This window comes from Sphaerodactylus townsendi, linkage group LG07 (assembly GCF_021028975.2).
Source record: "Sphaerodactylus townsendi isolate TG3544 linkage group LG07, MPM_Stown_v2.3, whole genome shotgun sequence".
NCBI lineage: Eukaryota > Metazoa > Chordata > Lepidosauria > Squamata > Sphaerodactylidae > Sphaerodactylus > Sphaerodactylus townsendi.
Window position 1 is genome coordinate 91,997,818 of NC_059431.1, and position 26,879 is coordinate 92,024,696.

Here is a 26,879-nt window from a genome sequence, read left to right on the forward strand (position 1 = left end):
ACCTCGCTGGCTCTCCATTCTTCCTCCATTAGGGGCCCATAATTGGACCAGTGACCCAATTTTTACTAAACTTGGGACCTCAGTTCTTTTAAAGAGAGTCACCAGCAGCTATGCTGCAAATTTGGTGCTTCTACTTTAAAAAACAGACCTCCCAGATCCCCAGAATGATTCCTTATAGGCTATAATGGAGCAGAAGGGAGGGGGATTAAAACTTTAGAACACTGTGAAGTTCAACCTAAATGTGCCAATGTGTTTTTTCTTTCTTTCAAAAAGCGTGTGTTTCCTATCTACTGATACAGGCAACAATCCTGAAATTACCCCAGAAAAAAGATGAATTTGTCTCGTTTTTTGAGATTGGGATTATCTACTACAGTTTAAAAAGTCTTCTTGTGGGTGGGGGGTAGCTTTACTGAATACAACACCCTAACAAGTAAGACCTTTGGTTTAATTTGGTATTTCGGTTTTCTGTCCTTGTATGTCTTTTTTATTTAAAATTAGCAATGCAATGTCTATATAAAACTTCAAGAAATAAGGAAGAAATATGATGTCCATTCTTAGGACAAAGTTGTACATTTCAAGCATAGCAAAAATAGGTAGACCTATTTTGACTGGAGCCATGAATTATAGAACACACACTCAATTATGATACTTTATTTTGAAATTGCAATATCAAGTGAAAATTAATGCTCAGAATTACAACATAGTTCCAGTCTGAAATGCAGACATATAGAGTTGCTTCCCACATATCCACACCTGTGTTAAAGAACCAAAGACTTGATGCAAAATGCACTGTGATACAGTATTGAAAACAAGGTTCCTCAAACACTTTGCTGGGCAGATTTTTTAAAAGAAAAGAGAAGAGTAAATGCCCCAATTCTTCTTAGCTGATAAAGGAAGGTTTGGATGTTTGTTTGTTTTAACTGTATAGGAGAAAGTTATTTGCTTCCTATCACAAGCCTCCTTTGTTCAAGAGAAAAATGAGGCAGAAATGCTACTCAGCCATTATTTTCTGCATGTTCAAAATCTTAACAGCTTGATCTGATATTCATTAGAGATTCATGATTTTCCTTTGCTCAGATGTTTTTTTTAAATCATCAATCATAACTGACTACAAGTCCCTAAGGGGACAGCTAACACAGTTGTCACAGAACAAAATACTTTAGAGAGAATGAAATCCTTTTATGCCACCAAGTTTTAGTTTAAAGCACAAACACACACACACACACTTGTTTCTTTCAGGCAGAGCAACTTGCATATGGTACACAATCGGTTGATGGTAAAAGAGAGTGAGTTGTCATAAAGAAAGACATCAGCCTTTATAAATTTGGAAATTTCAATAAAAATAATTTTAAAAAAAGAAAAAAGAAAGAAAGACATCAGCCTAAATCCAGTCTTCACTGGATTAAGTGGTAAAACTGATCCTGAACTCTCTTGAGATTACAATGAATTGGCAGAGGCCTCACCAGTTCACATTCTGCATTGTAATAATCTGGTGATCCTGTATGTTGAAGTTTTATTTCACCACATGTACTCTAGCTCTAGCAAATGTAGGTTCCGGTTGTTGTGGATTTTCTGAGCTGTGTGGCCATGGTCTGGTAGATCTTGTTCCTAACGTTTCGCCTGCATCTGTGGCCAGCAACTTCAGAAGTGTATCAAAGAGAGAAGTGTGTTACATACTATGTCCAGTGAGAAGGGAATGTTTAGTGGAGTATATATTGTCCATGTCCCAAGGCGGGGAACCAATCAGTAAGTATTTGGGTGGAACTTGCTATGCAAAGGGGTGGTTGACTGCATTGTAATGCGGCTGGGGGTTTTCAGTCCACGGAGTGATTCACATTTGCATTCCCTGCAGCAGCTTAGTGAATGCAAACCTTGTGTCTGGGTGGAGTCCATTGTTCATGACCCCAGCATGCCCTTGGCCTTTGATTCTGGTTTTTTAAAGTACTGGTAGCCAAGTTTTGTTAATTCTCAGAGTCACTTCCTTCTTGTTGAATTTTCCTTGGTGTTTTTGGATTTCAATGGCGTCCCTATGTAGTCTGACATAATAACTTTCCAAGTTGTCCAGAATTTCAGTGTTTTCATATAAAATGTTATGACCATGTTCTGCTACTGCAGATTTTTCAGGATGGTTAAGTTGACATTGTCTTTCGTGCTCCTTAATATGAGTCTGAAAGCTGCATTTTGTAGTTCCAGTGTAGACCTTTCCACAGCTGCAGGGTATGTAATAGACTCCTACAGAACTGAGGAGGTCTCTCTTGTCCTTTGCTAAGCATCTGCTGTATTTTTCTGGTAGGTTTGAAAATTGTTTGGAGGTTATGTTATGAACCTACAAACTTAGGTTCATTTTTATTGTATATGCATGCTATATAGTTTCTATGCATGATTTACAATATGTATCCATACAGTCACATCATATTCACAATACACATATATACTGTACAATATTGATTTAAGAATGATACTGGAAAACACTATGTTTGAGTGGGGGGAAATAGTGTGGGGAAACAGAACAGGACATGAAGATAAAGACTCATAGGTTCAGTTTGCACAAGGAAGAAATAAAAGGGAAAGCCAGATTGGCACAGTGATTACACTATTGAGCTAGAATTTGAGAAATCCAAGTTCAAATCCCCACTCTGTCCACTGGGAGACTATGAACTGCTCATGCTATCAACCTAGCCTACCTCATCTGATTGTTGTGATAAAAAAAATGGAGAAGAAGATGATGATGTTGTATACCCTGGCCCCTACTGAGGAGAAAAATAGGACAGAAAATTAAAAACTTTATTGGGACAGTGAATATGGAACATCTCTATCCTCGAAGCTTACTTGTCACCTCTACTACTCTCTTTTAGGTTTCAAGCCAAAATACTAGCTTTTCTATATAGGTTTCCATTGTTTTTAACAGTTTTATGGTTTGCTCCTTGTCCAAGGACAGTTTTATTAAACCAGTCATACATGCATTACTTACCCCACAGCTGTTTGCTTTGCAGTGGGTCTTTCCCATGGTTTTTTGTTTACACAGGGATTCTTCCCTTATGAAGTGTTCCTAGCCCAGCTGACATTTTGCCTGCCTGGCATTTCTTTGTTCTTTCTGTGCAGCTCCCATTTGAGGAGGTTCTCTGTTAACTTAATGTGTTTGTGTGTACCGTCTTTGATCCAGCATTACTTTGCTAGACCATGTAAATTTCATATCAATTTCTCCAGTGAAAGATTTTCAGTGTTAAAATTTTAAAAAAGGAAAAAAAAACCCTTCTGATTGTTTTGAAATGTTGGGCAAAGAGTGGGAAGAAACTGCTATTTTGGGGGATCGGGAAGAAGTGTTTGGATTGATACCCCATTTTTATCTACTATAAGAAGTATCAAAGTGACCTACAAACTCCTTCCCTTCCTCTCCCCACAACAGACACTCTGTGAGGCAGGTGGGGCTGAGAGAGTTCCAAAGAACTATGACTAGTTCAAGTTCACCCAGCAGGAATGTAGAAGTGGGGAAACAAACCTGATTCACCAGGTTAGAGTCCACTCACCACTCACATGGAAGAGTGGGAAATCAAATCCGGTTCTCCAGATTATAAATCATTGCTCTTAACCACTACTCCATGCTGGTGGGGAAGAGTGAAAACACCCAAAGAAAGCTTAATGCACAGTAATCTCCTTTGCTTTCCCTGTGAAGGGAGAGAAAAAAGCACACTTTAATAGGTTTCAGAAACCATGAAGATTCTCTGATCTGAAAGCATGGTGAGTTCCAAAGGAGGGGAAATGTGTGTGTAACTGAGAATCAAACTCGAAAGGAATGTACACTCATTTTGAAGACCAAAAGTACATACTTGGCCTTAATATCATTTTAGAGTGTTCTGTTTGTGTTATGTGCTTTTATGCCTAGCTTTTTTGAATTAGCTAGGCTTTATTGGCATTTTTTATTTTACTGATCTATTTTAATTTATTTATTCTACAGGCTTGGCTAGCTTTATTGACTTTTTTATTGCATGACTGGTTTTAATATCTTGTTTATTGACTATGTTTTATGTTATTGTTTTAGTTGTGAACTTCCTGGGGCAGGTCTGGTGAGATGACATACAAATGTCCTAAATTAATAAATAAGCAAAAAAAGAGAGGGTTGATTAAGTTCAAACAGCAGAAAAAAGAAATCATTTCAAAGGCTGACAATTCTCTACTTCTCCAATGCCTCAGTAAAGATAATTTTCATCTCATCAAAGGGACAGCTAGAACTAAACACAGGATTAAAATGGTTTCTTTCAGCTTCAGAAATAACCAACCCATCACACAATGCTTTCCAACCACTGTTTAATAAGACTCATTTTCAAGCTATCTTGAACTGTAAACAAGATATCGATATTCCCTTACACAAACTGCTGTTTCCGAGATCATTATTGCAGAAGGGTTAATCAAGGCAATATTATTGATTATAGAAATGTACACTTACAACCAAAGAGATAAAAATCACACTGCACATAGGAAGTATTTTGCCAGTAACAATCGGTGGCAACACAACCCCCTGTGGAGAGGTATCTTGAAAAGGAACAGAATAAACTGCCCTGTAGCCAGAATTTTAAAATACCACCCCCCAAGCTTCCATGGAATGTGAAAATATATCAGAAAGTTGCCCAAAGCAGGACTGTAAATTTCAGGCTTTTTACAGTCATGTATTTGCAGCATGATGTCATAAACTATAATTAGATACTATATCATTACGGAAGATGTTATAAACGGTAACGATATTGTATTTCATGGTAGAATATGATGTCAACTTAGTGGCTCAATAACATCTACAGCCCCATTCACTAACTCATTCCCTTCTGGCACAGTAAAGATGCGGTAAAGAATTATACTCCCTTAACGCTTGTGTGGAAGAACAACTGGAGTTTCTCTATCCAAAAACTTACGACCATCATAAAATGTTTACTTAATAAACTTCACCTGCCATATTGCATCATAAATAGTGAGATCACATTTTTTTCTTTTTTAATTTGGAGTTGCAAGAAATTAAGAAAAAAAACCAAGATGCAAACAAAATGTTGGGCAATACTAGATAAGAACCTTGTCTTACTTAAGTATGCATGCGGTAACAAGGGGGTCACATTCCTTCAGGAAGTGTTCATTTTCTTTGCAAATCACACAACTTTCCCGCAATATTTAATAATTTAACAGGTAGTTACTGGAAAAGTGTGTGGAGGGGGAACAATGCACTTGGATTCTGTTCATACATGCATACTTTTCAATGCACATGTACTAGTAATGATGCATCTGTTGGCAGTGCCATCCTAAGCAGAGTTATACTTTTCTAAGACCACTGAATTTAATGAACTTGGCGGGCTGCCAACTCTGCTAAGGATTGCAATTGAATTATGTTGAGCGACATCCTGAGAAAACAGCATGTTTAGACAGGTTCTGACTTTTTTCAGATTGATATTTGGAAGGAAGTGAGGGGAAGAGAAAAATTGACCATATTTCATAGTCCCCAAGACAGTACTTTTCACTGACAGGGAAAACAAAAGAACATCATATGCAGGCAGCAGCAATCTATTTGTGAAGAAAGCAACATTTTCATCTTGAAGAAGCTATGTCAAATTGAGCTCAGCATCCTTAAATGATCATAGCCATGTTTTACCATCCTGCTTTACTTTGCCAGCCAAATGTCTGTACACTCGTACTAATGATATCACTATTCCACTCATAAATGAGTGAGGGGGATGGGGTAGAGAGAAAAAGAGGTTTATTTGTTTGGTTGCTCTTTAAATAAGGTGACCAGCATAGGGTTTGTCCTAAGATACACTGTATTTCAGACAGCTAGAATTCAGGGCCCCCACTATCAGCTACATCTTTGCCACAAAAGCCACCAATATTAAAAGCCGCAGGAGAAATGCATTAGGAGCTTTGAGACCTTTCAAATTATGGTGCACTGCACTTCTTTACGTAACTGCCAACTATGTTTTACATTAATTTGCTTTCATTGTGCCATTTAGACTTTTTATGCACATTTCCCATGCTGTTGTGGAACCCTGCAAACAGCTTATAATTTTGCCCCACAATTCTGTACCGATGCTACAATAAAATACCTCACCAAGCATTTTCTTTCCAAGTTGAAGCAACCATCTTGAACACCTTCATGGTTCTGCTCCATGGTTACCAATCATAGTTTCTGAACACATAAAAAGGTGCCTCCTCAAAAAACAAAAGAGATTCTCGGGAAGGGGAGAAAACCTAAAATAAAACAGCAATAATTGTAATTACTTAACATACAATAAATCAAGTTTGCAGTTCACAGCTTCTTTCAGTGTCTATAAAACAGAGGTATCATCATGACATGAAGGGAAGTTTGGCTTTTTGGAACAGGGGAGGAGCAAATCAGTGCCTTCGGCTACACCAAGGGAACGGACAGGGCTATTTGAACCTTTATAGGCAGCTTCCTGATAAAGACCAAGGAGGAGAGGAAGATGCAGCTCTGACAGGGCAAGAGCTGTGGTCCTGAAAAGGAGGATGTGGCAACTCAGTTGGCATGCAGGAGGATCCAGGGTGAATCCTCTCCAGTTACAAAAGGCCAGTGGGTGATGTGAAACTCTGAGATCATGAAGAGTTTTGACAGACTGAGTAGACAGTACTGACCTTGATGGGCCAAAGGTCTGATTTGGTAGAAGGTAGTAAGGTGGTATAACCCCCTCACTTCCCCATTCTGAGACCTTGGGAGACTGGCCAGAGATACCCTGCAAGGTGGCTGAGGGCGAACCATCAAAGTTGGAGAGGGAAGAGCCTCAGAGATGTTTCTCCCCTATACTTCTCTCCCAACCTACATTTGTGTACAGCTGAGGGCAGAATTCCATTTTGCCCCTAGTGTGTTAGTGCAGCAGACTGACAAAAAAGATGGAAGACGAATAGATCTGAAGGAAAAAAAAACCCAAGTATCTCAACTTGCAGTTTATCACAAAGTTCAAGAGAGTATATACATTATTTCCAGAAACAAATGGGGTAAAACTAACCTGATAAATTACATATGGGATGTCAAGTGACCCTAACCCTAACAATTAATTCACAGCAATGAGCTCTAATTCAGTAATTCTCTAAATTCTAGGTCAGCTATCCTTATCCCGTCCTTATGCTACTTTGTTAAAACTAACCCTTCATCAACTGTCCCTCCCCCCTTGCTCTCATCATTTCCAATCCCCAACTCCTTATTGTCAAAAATCATGAGATCTTAATCTTGTTTCTCGGTACACAGATACTATTGGTGGATTCAGAGTATCATTCCATTGGTTCCTGTGCAGAAATTTGCTGTGCTGTGTCTGTCACAATGCTTTCCTGGAAAAAAAGCCCCACTAAACATAAAGAAAGCTTGGGTGCTGTGTGGTTTCCGGGCTGTATGGCCGTGTTCTAGCAGCATTCTCTCCTGACGTTTCGCCTGCATCTGTGGCTGGCATCTTCAGAGGATCCTCTGAAGATGCCAGCCACAGAAGCAGGCGAAACGTCAGGAGAGAATGCTGCTAGAACACGGCCATACAGCCCGGAAACCACACAGCACCCAAGTGATTCCGGCCGTGAAAGCCTTCAACAATACATAAAGAGAGCTTCTTTTGGAACTGCATGTGGAGTATACTTAGCCTGTGCAGCTCCAAAGTTATGCCAATAACTCTTGACAAGAGACTGTTTCAGCTTGTGGAAAAAAGTGTGGAGGGAAGGAAAGAGCCTCATTCTCCCCTATACTATTGTCCTGAGTCAAATTTGTTTCTACGGGCTTTAAAAGTGACCTTCCTGCACTGCTTTGTGACTGAGATAGAAGGTGTGACGGGTACAGGGTTGTTAGGCCTCTCAGATACCCGTGTAGAGTCAGGATGCCCTTTTGTGAAAACTGCCTTTGTGGCTCAAAGTTGTTTTTGCAGTTCAGAAGACAACATTTTTGTTTTTGTGGAGAAAAAGGATGGAGGAAGGCAGAGAGCCTGAAATTATGCCAAAGCGTTTGCTGTATTTTCTATCCATGCTTGTTTCATACACATTCAACTATCTATGCTTGTATAATTAAAAAAAACTCAAAATGATACAATGCTTTTGATTCTCTTTTTTATCCTGTAGAAGAATAATCCCATTACTGGATTGTCCCTTGTTTCTGTTGAGTCAAAGGCTGGGAATCAACGTTTGGTGACTTCCTAGATCAGGGGTAGGGAACCTGCGGCTCTCCAGATGTTCAGGAACTACAATTCCCATCAGCCCCTACCAGCATGGCCAATTGGCCATGCTGACAGAGGCTGATGGGAATTGTAGTTCCTGAACATCTGAAGAGCCGCAGGTTCCCTACCCCTGTCCTAGATCCTGATCTGTGTAGCCTCCCCAAAATGTTGGTGAAGGCCAACACCACTCCTTTTTTTTTTCATTATTCATGTAGTTTGGCCCAAAAGTTGCTAGACTTATGGAATGAAATAAAACATTAAGAAAGAACATCAGCAATGATTAAGGAATAATTGAAAATGACATTGTAATATAGAAGAACTAAGGCTCATTCCGCACATGCAGAATAATGCACTTTCAAACTGCTTTCAGTGCTCTTTGAAGCTGTGCGGAATAGCAAAATCCACTTGCAAACAGTTGTGAAAGTGGTTTGAAAATGCATTATTTTGTGTGTGCAGAAGGGGCCTAACTTAAACATAGTCAGAAGTAATCTTGAGCTGGACACTTATCCATCCTTCAGTTTGAGAGAGAATTTTAGTTGTATTTAAAAGCTCCTCTTAAAGGAAAGAGAGACTGAAGAAACTCCAACAGCAGCAGCAAGATTAGGAGTTGCATGGAGAGCATTGTACTGAATGCCTATAGTCAGTATTCCCATTTCCATGGAGCTGACAGAATTAGAAGAATGTGTTCGCAATCTCTTGAAAGGAGCAGAGTCTGGAAGAATTTTTCAAATTGAGAAATCAAAGACATTATAACAAAGCAACTGGACATACACCAGGCAGAGCATAGGATAATAAAATCTTATAGTGATGAAGGAATATATATTTGCCTTATAAAGAAGAACATCCAAGATCTTAAATTTCTTGTTCTTCTGTTGCAGGTCAAGAAAGAATCCTTGACTGTCACTCTTGAGATGCTGACAAAAAAGTGCAAATTCTGTGAGGCAGATTTCAATGGCTACCACAACATAAAAGAATTGCAAGCAGATTTTCTGGTTGGGAGCAATTGAAGAACCAAGAAGAGCTGAAGAAAGAGAAACTGAAGGATATTATTTTCACATTCGTGATAGTTACTGGCAAAGGTGTTTCGATAAAAATGAACAGAGAATTGTATTTCAGCCCTTTTATGATGACAGTTTCTCAGAAGATCTACAGAATCAACATCATGAGGGAGTTCTGAAAATTAAACTTTAGAAACAAGCTTCGCTGTGACAAATGGGCTGCCACATGGAACTATTTCATTGAACTGGTTAAGTGAATAGAAGAAATAATCAGCCAATTCAAGCAGACTTCTCAACAGAGGAAATAACTTGCTCAAAAATAAAAGGGAGTGGTCCAAGATTCAAGAACACTTGTTACAATTAACCTGGAGAAAAGAACTGAAAGATGCAAAATAGAAAATGACTGATTTCCTTGCTAATAATGTCAGGCATTTAGAATCCACAGCCCATCAACTGTAACATCACAGGCTTCAAAAAATCAGACAAAAACATCTGAAAAAGGATGAATCAGCGGTGTCAAAGCTAAGTGCTGAAAAGATCTAGACACATATATACCAATCCCCTATAGGATGTGTAAGAAACTGATGGTCTAAAAGCAGTTATAAAACAACCAAATTTGATATTGCTGGCAAACAGTCTGCTCAAATCAAGATTCCTCCTAAAACAGATCCCCAACATTGGCCCTGTAATGTCTGCAGAAAGCCATTGCTTTCACATCCTGCATGTGAGCTCCCAAAGGTACCTGGTGGGCCACTGCGAGTAACAGAGTGCTGGACTAGATGGACTCTGGTCTGATCCAGCAGGCTCTTTCTTATGTTCTTAAATTAAGATGTGGCTGGCTCCCCCTCATGGCTGGCTCCTCCTCCTGTCCTCTCAGCATCCCAAATGTGTCTTCAGGCTCAAAAAATTTGGGGACTCCTATTCTAGAAGCATACACGTAAATTCCCCTGCATCAACTACCATTTGAAGAGTGCAAGGAAAGAAATCCAGATTGTAAACTTAGCTATTCAGACTAAATGAAATCAAACAGCAACAGAATTTGCAATGCTACATTAAAGCAGAACTTGGATTGATGAGTTTCAACTGCAGCTGAAATGCAGTCCAAGGTCCATTGAATAAATGAATTTATTAAAATAATAAATATTAAAAATGCATACACTGCTTTCTGTATAGCTTTTGGCTAAAGCATTAACTCTTGATTCAACAGTGTCTGTTATAATACTTGCAGCTGAAATGTGAACAAAGGGGTAAATAGCTAAGAATTCATTATGCTAGAAATTGTGAAAGCAATGTTTTGTAGTTCAGAACTTTTTCTTCATATTCTGTACCAATTTTATTTGACACCTTAATTATAATGTGCTTTCTCTGTGACCTATATAACTCTGTGACTGTCCGGGATCGGGAGTAGCCCCGACCCCCTCCCCGGCCTTGGGCCCCAGCCCGCGACCGGCAGATGGCCTCCCGGCAAAGCGGGAGGCCACAGGACGACGGGAGACCCACCGCCATGCCAACGGGTCCGCCGAGCGCCCCGCTCTCCTCTTGGCTGGCGGGGAGGGCGGAGGCCCCACCAGCAGGGAACGATGTGTCAACCCGCCGACAGAGGAACGGAGCGTTGAGGAGCCCCGCCGCTGCGGCCGCGACAGGAAGGCCACGCCAGGCGAGCGGGGCCAGCTGAGCCAAGTTGGACTAATGGTGGGAGGCGGCCGGGAGGCGGCCGGGAGGCGGTCTTCTTCTTCTATATACCCCCTGTAAGAGCAGAAAGATGAGAAGGGCATAAGTTCTCATGAGTTCTGTGATTAGGGCATCAGCAACAGTATAAGTAGTGTAGGAGGATTTTAAAAGGTTACTTTCATTTTCAGAGATGGTAGTAACAAATTCTAAAAAGCCTAGCACACAGATTCCCCCCATCCTCTCCCAAAGGGAACATGGTCTGTTTAACCTGTATACATACAAACATGATTTTATGCTCATAAATAGGTACATTCACCTTACAATAAAGGTTTCTATGCAACAATACCAGGATAGTTTGCTTTGAAACAACAGAGGTGCCCATGTATAAAATTACAGGCAAGCCCATCAGTCATAAATCAATCCCAGCAAATAGAAGAAGCAAATTTAGTCATGCTGTCCATCCAACAGGAATTTGCCCACTTTAACATTTATGTAAACAGGTCCTATATGAATATGATTACATATATTGCAGATACTACATTTCTGTCCTGTCCTTGAAAGACAGCAAGCTAGTTCTGCAGTTCTGTATAGTCTTCTAACTGAATTCACATTTAACAGTGATCAATGCCATGAAACATGTCTTAGAATTCTCTGCAGGACAGAGAAGAAAGAAAGGAACAAGGGGAAAAGGTAAAGCAGCTCATTAGACCTTTTCAGATCCTAACATGTTTTCCTATAAATTTAATCCAGAGATTGTAGTGGGTTTTCCAGGCTGTGTGGCCATGGTCTGGTGGATTTTGTTCCTAACGTTTTGCCTGCATCTGTGGCTGGCATCTTCAGAGGTGTATCACAGAGAGAAGTCTGTTACACACTGTGTTTAGTGAGAAGGACACAGTGTGTAACAGACTTCTCACTAGACACAGTGTGTAACAGACTTCTCTCTGTGATACACCTCTGAAGATGAGAGCCACAAATGCAGGTGAAACGTTAGGAACAAGATCTACCAGACCATGGCCACGCAGCCTGGAAAACCCACCACAACCAATTGCTTCTAAAGTCTGCACGAAAACTCTCTCTGGTCGATTCCGCACTTGCGTTATCAACCTAAGTTCGAGCTGCATTCGACCTAAGTGCTCCGCCCAACCACTGGGATCGACGTGGTTTTTTACCAGCTTCGCCCCATGTAACGGTCAAATTTCCGACTCCAGTTGGGAACTACTACTTTTTCAGGGATCCATGCTCGAACTCAGCTCGATTCCAGTAAAGTGCGGAATCTCTGGTGCCAGGAGTCCCCCATTCAGCCAATCACAGCTGAGTGTTTCGGGCATGTGTACAGCTGGCCAATCAAAAACGCCACCTTCGTCACTCCATTCCTGTGGCAGTTCTTTAATAACATGTGTGGAGATAGACGGAACATGGCCGTAGAACAGCAGCCAATCAAAATGGAGCGGCGAAGAGGCACAGGATGATTCCGCCCTCCGAGCTAGGAACAAGCTGGTTGTGGTGGGGAACAACAATGGCTTCAACCTAGGTTAGTACCCTTTTCAGGGAACTGGGTCGAACCTATTTTACTCGTGTGCGGAATCGCCCTCTGTGTGTGTGTGTGCGCGCGTGCGTGCGTGCGTTTATGTGTGTGTATGTGTGTGTGAGTGCTCCCACCTCCCCTTTTTCCTGATCTGCAATGAAAAAACATAACCTACAAACCATCTTCAAACCTACCAGGAAAATGCAGCAGATGCTACACTCAGCAAAGGACAAGAGAGACCCCCTCACTTCTGCAGGAGTCTATCGCATAACCTGCAGCTGTGGAAAGGTCTACATTGGAACTACAAAATTATGGTAGATTTCACAGCTGCCAGATCTTTAGCTGGTTGTTGGCCTTCTTTACAATTCGAGCCTCACCCAGAGGCCTAGAAAGTTGTAATGTATCAACGTAGTATTTGTGCGGATGTTGTTGTTGTTGTAGATTTCACAGCTGCCAGATCTTTAGCTGGCTGTTGGCCTTCATCACAATTCGAGCCTCACCCAGAGGCCTAGGAACTTGTAATGTATCGGCGTAGTATTCATGCGGATCTCAGCAGGGCTACCTTCTGAATTTGACAGATGTTAATTTTGTCAATTCGAAGATGTTTCAAGTGCTGCCCTAGTGTTTTCGGGATGGCGCCCAGTGTCCCGATTACCACTGGGACGACCTCAGATTGTTTGTGCCATAGACGCTGAAGCTCGATTTTCAAATCGCGGTATCCAGTGACCTTCTCGTGTTCTTTTTCAATGACCCTGCTGTCACCGGGGACTGCTATGTCGATGATGCTTACTTTCTTGTCCTCGATCACAGTGATGTCTGGTGTATTATGTTTCAACACTTTGTCCATTTGGATTTGAAAGTCCCACAGGATCTTGACCTTCTCATTTTCCATTACTTTCTCTGGACAATGTTCCCACCAGTTCTTAGCTGTTCTTATGTTGTAATTCTTGCATAAATTCCAGTGGATCATCTTGGCCACTGAATTGTTGTTGTTGTTGTTGTTGTTGTTGTTATTTCGTTTTGTATACCGCCCTCCCCGAAGGGCTCTGGGTGGAGCACAACATATTAATCTACACAATAGAGAATAGTTCCAACCATAATAAAATACAACTATAAGAATAAATACGGCTCTATTTAGGTGAAACAATTAAAACCCTCGTTAAAACACAGCATTCCAACATATCATCCCGCGTCTGACACTAAAACCCTCCTCAGATTTTATGGGGCCCTGCAAAGAGGGGACCACTAGAAAGGGGGGGGTGCCGCATCAGCGGCAGGTCACTCCAAAAGCCCAGTGGAACAATTCGGTCTTACAGGCCCTGTGGAACTCGCCAAGGTCCCGCAGGGCCTGGGCAGTTGGAGAAAGGGAGTTCCACCAAGGCCCGAGTAGAGGCCAGCCGCATCATTAAGGGGCCGGGGATCACCAGCAGATTGGCCTCCGCTGAACGCAGAGGCCGAATCGGGACATATGGGGTAAGTTGGTCGCGAAGGTACGATTGCAAATCTTCAGAGGTGTATCATAGAGGGAAGTCTGTTACACATTGTGCCAGCCACAGATGCAGGTGAAACGTTAGGAACATGATCCACCAGACCACAACCACACAGCCCGGAAAACCCACCACAACCAGTTGAATTCGGCCGTGAAAGCCTTCGACAATACACCCTTGACAAAGTTTATAGAAAACACTTTGGGATCTAAAAGGTCTAATAAACAGTTCTACCGTGCAACTTGTTATTTTTTTCTCCTACCTACTGGTGTGGCCTTATTTTTTTTTCCTGATTCCTATTCGAATCCTCTGCACCATTACAGTTTTTTATGGCTCCTTGATAGATGAACTGGTAAAGAAAGGGCCACCTGATGGCTCTGAAAACAACTGCACTATGCTGCCAAAGTTTTGTACCATTTCATCGACATAAGCAAGGGTATTCCACTGGAATCATAGTGCAATATAAGCTTCTGATACAAAAGCAAAAGTCTAATGAAACCTACTTTCTTGCACGTAGAGTCCATTTGCATCTACAAAGAGTGCCCCTGAGGGAGGTCTTTATCCAGCTGGATGGATATTTTAAATCTCATCTCTTGAATGAGTCAGGTCTGTAAAGAGGACTCTCTTCTCTCTCTTGCAGTGTACTAACTTGGAGAAGAAGATTCATTGCCATTAAAATTAATAACGTGCAACTGTCCACATAACAGATTGACTCTCTAGAGTTCTCCACATGTGTCATAAAAAATGAGAAATGAGTCAATCAACTCCCTTCCTGAAGGCAAATTCATTTTGTGTATCAGGACATCAGATATTGTTTCCTTCCCCATTATTTTTATTAATTTAAAAAACAGAAACACTGACAATATCAACTAAATAAAAGTATCTTTTGCATGGACAGAGGCCTATTATAGCATAACCTACTGTAACATAGTATTACAAATAAACTATGACCAACGGTCAAATTTCACATCAGGTATGCTGAGCATCATTACAAGGACCACATGGGAAGCTTCTTCCCAAATGAGCATTACTTCAGTTGGCACAGAGTAGCCCCAGGGACAAACAGGACATATCCTGGGTATTTGACTGTATAAGACCAAAATTAGAGGCTTAAAAGGAGCAGTTCCTGCTCCCTCCAGCAGCCCAAACCCAACAGGGAGAACCAGGCAGAGCAAGAAGTCTTGGGTGGGCTTAATCCCCCTCCCTTCTCTCTGGTGAGGCCTATTAAGGTCTCACAGAGGAAAGGCTCTGGAGAGTGCCTTGGCTCCTGTCATTCCCAATGAGATTACAGACCCTGAAGATTTTCAGGGTGCAGCCTGAGAACGGTGGGTTTTGTGGAGGGGCAGGACTTCAATAGGGTATAATACCACAGAATCTGGCATTCCAAAGCAGTTCCAAGTGAGTTGATCTCTGTCACCTGGTGATCGGTTATACTCCTAGGGCAGCTCCAGCCAACACCTGGAGATTGGGAAGCTAGTGATCCTGAGCTCAAGACCATTAAAGAGCATACAAAGCACACAATGTCATTCAAAGAACCAGAACATGTCTAGCAGCAGTAAAGCATGCTCCAAGATGGAGGACTGCCTCTTCAATGGACAAAGAAAAAAAAACAAGAGGAAAGCACCTTTCCTTTCTTGAAATGTTCTTCTTGAATCTTCTTGAATCAAAGCTCACACAAAAATACAAGCAATTATACTTAGGTTTCCAGTTTACCAACTTCACAGCAAGGGTACATTCCGCACAGCACAAAAAGATGTCTGAGATACAACTTAAAAAGAGGCAACTTCTTAATTTCACTCCAGCCACCCAAAATAAGATGTCTTGGGGAGTCTGAAAAAAACTGCCTCACATTTGTTTTCAGGACAGCACAGACTTTAGAGATGAGGCTTTCCCCCACCCAACCAGTAAACTCTCTGATCAGTTTCACTCTCCACTTGCATTGGATATTTTGTGTGCTGCTGAAAGATTCTCCTTACCTCCATTTGCTGAAAGTTGCACCAGGACGTTTGCTCTGCAGGCTTTGATCCTGGGTGCCTTCTCAGCCTGAAAAGTACATAATTGTACTCAGCCTGAAAAGTACATAATTGTACTCAGGAGCTATATTTGAAGATACACAGACACACATATGAGAATCTTAGCCTCTCGGAGGACTCCCACTGAAAAGCACCATGGAGGGCAGACTCCAATGTTTTTCAATTCGAGTCCTGTGAGTGGCTAAGATTCTCATATGCATTTCTGCGCATCTGCAAACACCGCTTCTCCAAAATATTTTGAAAAAAGGAAAACTATACATTGCTGGAATTGGCAGGAACAGCTGAGTACAACTATGTACTTTGGGGGATGAAAAGGTACCCAGGATCAGAGCCTGCAGAGCAAATGTCCTGAGGTAAACTTCAGCAAATGGAGGTAGGGAGAATCCTTTCAGCAGCACACAAAATGTCAGCCACAAGCAGAGAGTGAAACTGACCGGTGGGAAAAATTAAGTGCCTCTACATTCCACACAGTCAGGCAGGGGAAGTCTTGCAGGCAGCTTGGGGTGGGGGGGGGAGTGCACTTCAAAGCATCCTCAAAATAGGACAGCTTAAGCAGAAGTAGGGCATTCTGAGGACGTCTTGGGGAAAAAGCTGTGCAGACTTCCTTCCCAAGACACCATTTTTTGTGTCCTCAGGATGTCTTATTTGTGCTGTGCAGAATGGACCAAGATGTTGTAACTAAAGCCATTTCTATAAAGTCAAACTGATAGGCCCAGTTATGTTACAAGACAACACTGACTATATAAACTTGCTCTCACTGTGCGTAAAAGAAAAGCAAACTCCCATATTGTAAGAATCTTTTTTTTAAGTCCTGAAATTCCATACAGAAAAGGATACCAAATGTTGAACTTGAAAGACCTCCTTGGCCAAGAAACATCCTTTTCTTTCCTCTTCCTTCCCTCTTCCCCGTCAAAACATATTCCCATACAAATCAATATGACTAAGTCACCATTCAGAGTTCAGCAAGCTTTCTTTCCACCATCTGGATCACTTGTGAGTATGTTTACTACAAAGGCAACAAGAGAAAAAGATCCTGCATTACTCCCAGAGCTTTTGTTTGCTTCTCATCAGGCTGGCTCATTTGTAAAATGTTCCATCATTTCAATTATGCTGCCACATAATGTACGTGAAGGAAAGATGAAGTCCTAGCAGCTGTTGCTCAGAGCAATAAATCATCCTGAGAAGCCCTTATGTGTAATTATAACTTCATATTGTTCAAATACGATTCGTCTCTCAGTCATGCATCCCAATTGTTCCAGTCAGACATTGTTGAGATCCAGGTGTGAAGTTGCACGTCCATCTGACCAATTATCTGCTACGTCCCTGTGTATAAGTCATGGATTTCCTCTCCCTGTCTTCTTGCCTTTCCCAACCCAATTCTAAATTTGGGGCAAGAAATCTCCTGAAACAGATTCAAGCTGCATAACTCCAATTTATTTTTGGAGGGGTTTTTTTAGAGGGAGGAGTAGAATCTGACAAAAATTAATGTCCATTATATCGGGAATCTTTCAGTGCTTGGGGAAGGTTTTTTTTGAAGGTAGTGGCACCAAATTTTCAGCATGGCTGCTTGCGATCACTTAGGAAAACTCCCAAATTTGGTAAAGATTCACACAAGGACCTAATTTTATTGCCCCCATATGGAGGATGTTTGAAGGGCAATAAAACTGGACCCCCTAGGGGTCTGCAACTTGTGACTCTCCAGATGTTCATGAACTACATGGCCAATTGGCCATGCTGGCAGGAGCTGATGGGAATTGTAGTTCAAGAACATCTGGAGAGCCGCAGGTTGTAGACCGCTGCCCTAACCCAATCTTTAAAAAGTTGGGGGGTTCTTTTGAGGAGTGTCACCAGCAGCTGTGTATGCTGCAAATATGGTGACTCTGCCATTAAAAATAGCTTTTCCCCCAGAGCCTTGGAAATATTCCCTAAAGACTGCAATAGCGGGGGGGGGGGGATGGGAGCAGTGGTGGCATTATTTTATTTGTGTCCTTCAGAGGGACAAGTCATGCAAGGGAAGGGGTGTGTGGGGTGGGAGTGAGGGGTGGCATGCAAGGGAGGGGGCCTGGCATCTGGACATGGCCCACCCACCCTAGAGGAGAGAAAGGGCAGGGAGGGGGAGGGTGGCATGCAAGGGGAGGGGAGGGGGGTCCCAGCATCTGGGCATAACCCACCCACCCTAGCAGAGGGAGAGGGGAGGGAAGGGTGGCATACAAGGGGAGGGGGAGTAAGAGGAGGCCTGCAAGGGAGGGGGAGGGGTCCTGGCATCTGGACATGGCCCACCCACCGTAGTGATAGGAGGGGGAGGGGCGGCATGCAAGGGGAGTGGCTGAGGGGAGGGGAGGGAATGAAGGGTGGCATGCAAGGGAGGGGAGGGAGGGGGATTCAATTTAACAACCAGTTCCGGTGGTGAGATTCAAATAATTTAACTGGTTGTTTACAAGCACTATTTTAACAACCAGTTCTGCCGAAGTGATGTGAACCTGCTGAATCCCACCACTGGATGGGAGCCATTTCCCCCCTTTTAGTGGCTGTAGCCATTGATCCCAAAATGATTCAGAAGAAAGCTTTTAGTTTTGTTTGATTTTTGTTTTTGTTTTGCTTTCTCAAGATCACACTTGCTGGCTACAGATGAAAACCACATTTTGGGCTTGGGAGGGTTCAGTTTTGCATACCACTATTTGGGACTGTGAAGGTCAGGGAGAATACAAGGGGAAAATTCTTCCACTTCCCAAAACCTAAGGGTAATGAATGTTCCCTAAATCTTTTAAGATCTTTTCTTTGCTGCTGTTCAGCTTTGTGGGAGCTCTCTTTAGTTGCTCCACCCTGTTTTACTTCAAAATAAATGTTTAACTGAACCAGCATTGGGAACTGAGGTGATCCTCACACTCTCTGTTTTACTTCAGATAATCATGTAAGAAGCCTTTTTAAAGTTAAAAAATAATTATAGAAATGTTATTAACAACTTTAGGAGGTGAGGTTAGATTGTCAGCATAGAAAGAGGAAGTTTTTATTACAGATATTTAGGTGCTTTCAAAGTTCAGCATAGATGGTAATTGTTTTTTTTTTTACAGAATTCTTAACGCTTGCAAAAATATGACATACTTCCAAGATGTTTCACAGAATATATTCAAACTAGCACCCCAAGGTTCATGCGGTGACTCTGGTGCCTTGTTAACTATATGGAAAGGAGTATTTTCTAACTCACTTTCCCCTTCAGACTTTAGGATTACTTCATAGTGTTTGAAGTAAATTCTACTACAGAACTAGGGATGAAAAATCTTTCTCTCACACACCGTGTCATTTACCCTCCTGACAAGAGAATGCCTCCTTTCTAACACAGTCTCTTTCCGTGATTTCCCTCAGCTCTGCCCACTTGGACCTGAAGACTGATGAGCACTGTACAAGAACTTAAATGCTTCTCTACCTAGAACTATTGAACTATTTGCTCAGTTTTGTCTATAACATTTGAACTACTATCTCTAGCACTTGATGAACTCCTACACGCTTGAATAATGCCTCCTTCCACATATAACTCATATTTAGCCTTCCTGATAAGGTTTGTGAGCCTCCAGTGCTCCGGGGGGGGGGGGAAATGGCACCTGGGGCAAAATGGTGCCCGCCCCTGCCCCCCGCAGCACCCCCCATGGCACCATGCCTTCCCCACCGCCCACCCCCGCACCTCCCACATCTTAGTACCTTAGATGTCCTAGCAATTCATGAGTTTGCTGCTAAGAGTTTGCTGCTACCTTAGAAAAAGCAGCCTGGTGGAAACTATACTTTCCAGGAGACCTTGCAAGCCCAAACTTCAGCAGAGGCCTCGGGGGGGGGGGGGGTTGCAAGCTCTCCTAGAAAGTGTATTTCCCAGCAGGGTGCTAAGGTAAATGGGGGAAACGTGAAGGGGAGAGTGTGGGGTGATTTTCAACCCCCTATGTGACCCCAATGGTGTGTGCCTAGGGTGTGGGCCCCCCACCCCATTGTAGCTCTGACTATGTGAGCCTCCTAGCAAAAATGTCCCTACCTAAAGCTATGAGGTGCAACCCATCCCTTACCAGTTATCCATCTCAATTATTTTTCTTTCCCTCCCTGGGCCATGTCCTTCAACCGGGGGTAGAGATGAAATTACAGCCTATGCATCCAGATCCTTCAGCTTTGTTCCCAGAGCCTCAAAATCCCTTGTGATGTCCCAAAAGCTACATCTTGCAGTGTCATTTGTTTCCAGGTGGATCAAAAGGAATTTGTTCCACATGCAAAGGAATCAAAATCATTGCTGTACCCCTTTTAACCCCAAAAATGTATTTGCAAAACAGCTGTGGCCATATAACAACATTGTACAAAATACTGGTTTGTTAATATTCATTTTGTTATTGCGACTGCACTTTTAGGAAGACGATGTGAAAAAGTCCGGCTATATAAATATAGAAATTATACTACTGATGCATTTGTACAGCAACTGTATTGCTGGAACGACTGTCTCTTCCCAACTGATATAATGTACTTATGTCTATGCTGGATTTAAGCATTTAGTTACTGATGGACTTCCTAGAAGTAGTTATATTGCTATTCCCATGGATGTCTGGAATGAAGATGCAGATGGAGCATTATAACAACTTGTATTCTCCAGAATAGTTTGGGTAGAAAGCCTATTTTCAAAGGATGGCAATCTATATTCTTTTTTACTCCACTGCAAAAGATGCTGCAGTAGACAATTGTTTTAAACTTAGGGGCTAGAGCAGAAAGAAACCATCAGTTTAACCTAAGGATAGAATGAAATAGCTGGATAATAAACTACTGTTCTTTAAAAGGAATCCAGGAACCATTTCATGATGTTATCTACTCACAGTTACCTTTCTTATATTGTTGGCAAACAGCTTTAGAATTGGCCAAGACAAGCAAGTCTGGAACACTTGCAGAGCAGTAGGATTAGCAGAACTGCTATATTGCTAAAGCAACATAACTATCTGCATTTGTATTACGAAGTCAGAATAAAATTCTCATGCCTCCTCTGTAGTATCAATCTTTTTTGCTAAATTTGGGCCTGAAATATTCTGCAGAGATTCACTGGGTAATTCAGGCTGATTCTTTGAATAATGCTGCTAGCTAATACCAATACTATTCCCTACTATTGGTACTAAGGGAGTCTCGCAATGGTGTTAAATGTGACCCTCTTTATACATTACCAGAAAAGAGTGGGAGCCATTTTTCCATTATAGTCTTACAACTGTATGCTGGGCCACAGGAAAATAAATAGTTCACACACCACTCCAGAAATGTATGAATTGGACATGTATTTTACAGCTCTTCTAATTATTGTTCACAAGATTCAGAGCTAACAATGTAGTGGGGGAAAGACTGGACTTGTCTCTGGCAAATTCAAATCTGCAGGCAATGTTCAAGATCACTGGTACAATCACAGTTACCTCCCAGGGCTTCTGTGAGGATGAAATGAAATAACCCACATGAAGCTGCCTTACACTGAAATGAATCATGCATGCCACCCCTCCCTCCCCTCCCCTCCCCTCCCTTGCATGCCAGGTTAGTACTGTCAACTCAGATTGGCAATGGCTCTCCAGGATCTCCAGATTGGTAGAGGTCTTTCACATCACCTACTAACAGATCCTTTCAACTGGAAATTTTGGGAATTGAAACTTACTTTCTGCATGCCAGGCAGATGCTATAACACTGAGCTCCTCCCCTCCCTTTGGCATGCTGCATCAAACTCCTTGAAGAAAGGGTGACATGTAAGCAGACTCTCATCACAAACACTCTCTGCCAAAAACTGCCACAGCCAACTGCTATTAACAGATGGGGATCCTTCTGGCATTTCTGCCCATGAAAGTAGAAGCTGGGTCCTTCTTGACTACCAAAAGAGCAGTGCTGGGGATTGTGGAATTCACTCACAAAAGTCAAGGACAGTTGCAGTAAGGAAAATAATTAGAATTAGAAATGGAAGAACTGGTGAGGATTCAAACCAATGTTTCAAACGGTCAAGCATAAGACGGATGAGTTGTGTCAATATCAAGCTTCCTTTAAATTCATACCTGAGGCACAAGAAAAACTGTTGGACTCCAGAGAAGGTACAGCCTTACACACTTTCTCTGCATACCAGATGCTGAGGTTTAATCTGAAATGTGCATTCTACAGCTACTAAGCATATCATAACACTATTGAAACAATCAGCGTCCTTCACAAAATATTTGGGAAATTCTGAGAAAAATTTAGGACCCAATCCAGACCATTCACATTCCTGATAGTCCATACACAGTAGTTTCCTGCTATGAATCATGTCTTCCATATCACAGACCTGTTATAAGCAGAAAAGTGTTCTAATAAGAGAACAATATATGTTTAACAGTTTGCATAAAGATCAGATCCATCTGTGTATATGTGTGTCTGTGTGTGCATACATATATAAGAGAAATAGGTATTACATCACCTAGTCCCACATATTGGGAAGGGAAGGAAGGACAGGCTGAAATTATCTTTGCAAAATGGCCAGCAGACATGATCAGATCAAGTTATCATCATAGAGTTTGTGTTGTGTTAAGATTCTGCTGTTCTTATGCTCACAGGATGATCAGTAAGAGTTTCTTTTTTTTACTTACTATTTGCCAGCTGTATATTATTATGTGTTAAAACACTATGATTATCTGTTATTGGAGGCAAACTTTGTCAGCACTTCTGATATTAATTGGATTCCTCTCAGCTCCTATAACTCCAGCACAATAACATAGCATGACTTTTTGATTCAAAAGAAATGGGAATATTTTATCTTAAGCACAGAATATAACAGAACTAGAGAGGTGCATAGAATTAAAGGTTCATCTATATATGCAACCACACTTACCAAAAATGCTGGCCCCTGTGTTATCATTAACAGAACTTAGTGATTACCCTCCTGGTGTTGCTACAATACATCCAACTTTGACCACCAAAACAGAGGTTGCAAGATTTCTGCATCTTTATATATCTAGTAAAGAGGAGGTTGGATCCCTTCACGTTATGCTTCCCCATTACATTTTTATCAGTTAAAACCATGGATGCCTCTCACACATATTATCTGAATGCCAGCAACTGAATACTCTGGACACTTATGAACTAACCATGAGTCCTCTGAGAGGTTGCAGGTTAAAAATCAAATAAATTAACTAATCAGCTATCACAATTCGGATGACTCTAAAAAGCTGATGTAAGAGAGGCCTAAAGCTTGAGGCTTCATAGCTAATGAAGAAGCTATTAATGGAAAGTTCATCAAGTCACTTCTATTTACTGAAATTTAATTAGTATGTTCCCTAAAAGTTTCACTCTCGCTATTATGGAACCTCACAGATCAAAATACCAGGGCAATCCAGAAGAAACAAATATGCCCCAAGAGAGATCGACAGAGATCATTAACGAACCGACATATAATTTCATGGACAAAATTTATCTTTCTCCAAGCATTCCCTTTCTCATAAACTATCCTCATAACAAACAGCAGGAAGTGATTATTTGAAACTACTACATACCTTCTAGGCTAACAATGCAAAAAGTGAAGTTTTGTGTGCAATGAACCTTTGGAGGCCAAAAGCAAATGTTATTATGAGACATACTCACGAACCCATTAAACAAATGCTTGAGCAGGTCATCTGAGGGCTGCAGCGAGGGCAGCTTTAGTCCTCCATTGCAAACAGGAAGAAAAGCAGTTTGGGCTCATCCTGTACAGGACAAGCGACATAATATAGCAAACTGCTATCTCATGCAATGTAAGAGTATAAAATACTGGGTTATTAAAAATATGCTGTCCATTTTAATAATGTATGCTGTTTTGTGATTCTTGCATAGTGAACCACCTAAAGCAGGGTCTCAAGAGGTGGCAAATACACTTTCTCATAAATAAATCAATGACCATCTCTGACCAATAAATAAACCAATGACCATTTCTGAAGGGCAAACCAAGAGGCAAACAATTGACAGCGTTATCCACTATAGATGTGCTTCTAGAATCATGTGAGTATGCTACTCACATGAGTACAGTATGCTACTCTAGTTGTACTTTGTAAAAGTTAGAGAAAAATGGCTCCAGAAACAATGCCCTCAAAGTACAGCCACTTGCCTCTGGTACCACCATACTGGAATCAGTTATTCTATATACAAAGGAGATGGATGCATCTATGCAAAAGGAACATTCTCCTCATGTCCAAATTTGTTTTTAGGCTCTGGGTGCTTGGGTACTTTGAAACAGAATATCTTCCACCACAGATACTGTAGTTTTTGAAGGATTTTTGCTACTCTAAGGTGGATTCTGCATGGGCCAAAAACAGCAGTGTGAAAACGATGTGAAAATTATGTAAAATGGTTTAAAACGGTGAAAAAGGGTTTACACCGTTTTCACATCGCTGTTTTTGGCCCATGAGGAATTTGCCTAAGATATGCTGGACTTTGCCTTGGGGTTAAAAATATACCACAAATGCAGTACAAATAAGTTTTATCAGAGCTCAAGTCAGAGGAGCAGAGGTAGCAGCTATGTTTTCTGAATGAATGAATAAATGGCAAGAATGCAAAAAAAATATTACAAGTGCACATGCAGGTTCTTTGAAGACTATTCAAGCAAATCTCTGTTCATTTAAAATTTGGAACAATGAACAAAGGTACAATGCAAAGTAATTCAGAGAATGCATCCTTGCAAAAATGGCACATATGTTACTGCAGTCAGCTGCCCTACATACACAGTCCATTTTTCAACATAGCAGAAATACATGTGAAAAGAATAGGGAAAAGTTTGTACATGCTTATTATCTGAGACCAGTATACACTAAGCTGTAAACACAAAATGTATGGATTGGTGTAAGCTTAACTTTTTGAGTTTTCATCTCTTAGTAAACTACAGGGTATCACAGTCACAAATACTCCACACTTCAATGAGCTTCCCCCTCCCATTTCAAACATTTATTTTTGTTTTATAATCACACCATTTACTATCATACTATGACATTAAAATGTCTTGAAAGAGACCTACACAATGCCAGTCTTCCCCCTGACAGGTTAATTATGAAGCACACTAAGAGAAATCAGTAAGCCATCCTTGGTGAACTGCAGCAAAATAACTTCCCTACATCTCAGAATAATTTAAAAAGTAGAGTTTCAATTTTATATTAGTATTCAACAAGACAGTTACACTGTGTACACTGTACTTTCTACCATTCCTTAAAAAAAATCCTACCTTTCAACTCACAATACAGTCATCAATCGAGATAAAAATCAGTGCCTTGCATTTAAGGCTATGATCCTTTCAGTTTCTTGCAACCTGAAACAGTGGATGAAAGAATAATTTCCCCTATACCCCGATATCATCACTGCTACATTTTAGCAATTTCTTTTTGCAATGATTGAATCAAGAAATGATTCTGTATAAGAAATTTCTTGCTTGGTTGTGGGTAAAAGGAATGTATCTGAAATAAAATCAACAGATTGCTGAAACAAGCACAGCACATAGTCTTAAAGTAGCTCAACAAGTATAAAATGAACACAAGTAATTTAAATCTCCCCTGACCCAGGTGAATTCATAGGAATTCCAAAATCTGTAACTACCATACTTGGCTTGTAATGTTTGCCTTCAACCAGAGGTGGGCTTTACATGTTTTCTGGCTTCAATTATGATCCACAGTACAGAAAAACCTCTCACAGGCAGCTACCTTTGTCCCTCCTTCAAGAAGCTATCCTTGTAGGGGACTCATGATATAGGAGCAGAGTATAGTAGTTTCACAGCATATTGGGGGAAATTGCACAAGGTAATTTCAGAATGAATTCCAAATGGCAAAGGGGAACAAGATGTCCTAGTTGCACTTAGCAGCATCTGGTATTCTTGGTCTACCTGTAATAACCTCCTTTTTTGCCATATTTCATTTGCAGCGCACATACAGAAGGATTGTAAGGAGAACCTAAAGAAGATATTTTGGCCTCTATAGTTTTCCACCAATCTGAAGACTACAGTTCAAAAAGGGAGACTGTCGATATCAGAATTGAAGCAAAGGCAAGACCAGAATTTCAACATGACTGTCTAAGATATGGTTTCCAACAAATGCTGTCCTGATTCGAGACACAGGACAGCATATGGAACACAGCGGGGTACCCCAAACACTTAGGTTCTAACTCAACTTAAACAATAGATATTAGCTATTCTGTGCATGCTCAATGCATTTTTAAAGTTAACATTTTGTATTGGATTTCTGAACCAGGCAAATAATAGTAAATTATCTTATACTCTGTCTCCTTGCCTTAACCACAGACCTGTATTAAAATAATCAATACACTCACTTTTTGGATCACTCAGTAACTTGCAACTCTGATATAGGCTTCCTTCATCGATCGCTTCAACCACAATTCTGAGAGCATCTTTCTCCTCAAGAGACTCATAAAACCACAGGCTACAATAGCTGAGGCCACTCCTAGTGTTTGTCTGGACCACATCATGCTGCGTAGAAGCTTCTTAACTCTTCCCATTTTAATGTAATGAGTTATTTTTAATATTTTCCCATAAAAGTTACTCATCAAGGAAAAGATATGAAAGTGTGACAGGTGAGTTTCAAAGGCTTTTCTGCAGTTATCTACCTGGGCCATTTTTGTGTGGAGTTGCTAGAAGTTGACATTCATACAGCCACAGAAGGGACCATAAGGTGTGAAACAAAGAGTTGGATCCAGACGACATTTTTGTCACTATAATAGCATTGTCCTGACTCCACCCTCCCATTGTAGTGCACTGTCCTCCACAAAACAGTCATCTTACAGGATAGGGGCCCTTGAGGAATGACAGAAATACTGGAAGAAGGAATAGGTGGAAATTGCCAATTTAATTCAAACATAATCCAAAAAACACAATGTTATGTGATGAACAACGCTTCATTCCTTCCAGAATTTTTCCCATTGTAAAGTACAGCCTTCCACATTTGATAGTGTGATGCTCAGCAGAATTACTCCAGCCCATTTGATTTAATTTGATTTAATTAAGACTG

At 41.2% G+C, this 26,879-nt stretch overlaps 1 protein-coding gene across 3 annotated transcripts in view; it reads right to left on the reverse strand.

Annotated features, from left to right (window-relative positions):
* The window catches only part of LINGO2 (leucine rich repeat and Ig domain containing 2), an 837,999-nt gene that overhangs the window by 627,698 nt on the left and 183,422 nt on the right, over positions 1-26,879 (reverse strand). Inside the window, exon 2 of one of the 3 annotated variants that reach the window (XM_048503785.1) lies at positions 6,083-6,222. The exons of the other annotated variants lie outside the window; for them this stretch is intronic. The gene's annotated coding sequence lies outside the window, so the exon portion shown is untranslated. The remainder of the gene's footprint in view (positions 1-6,082; positions 6,223-26,879) is intronic. 3 annotated transcript variants of the gene reach the window in all.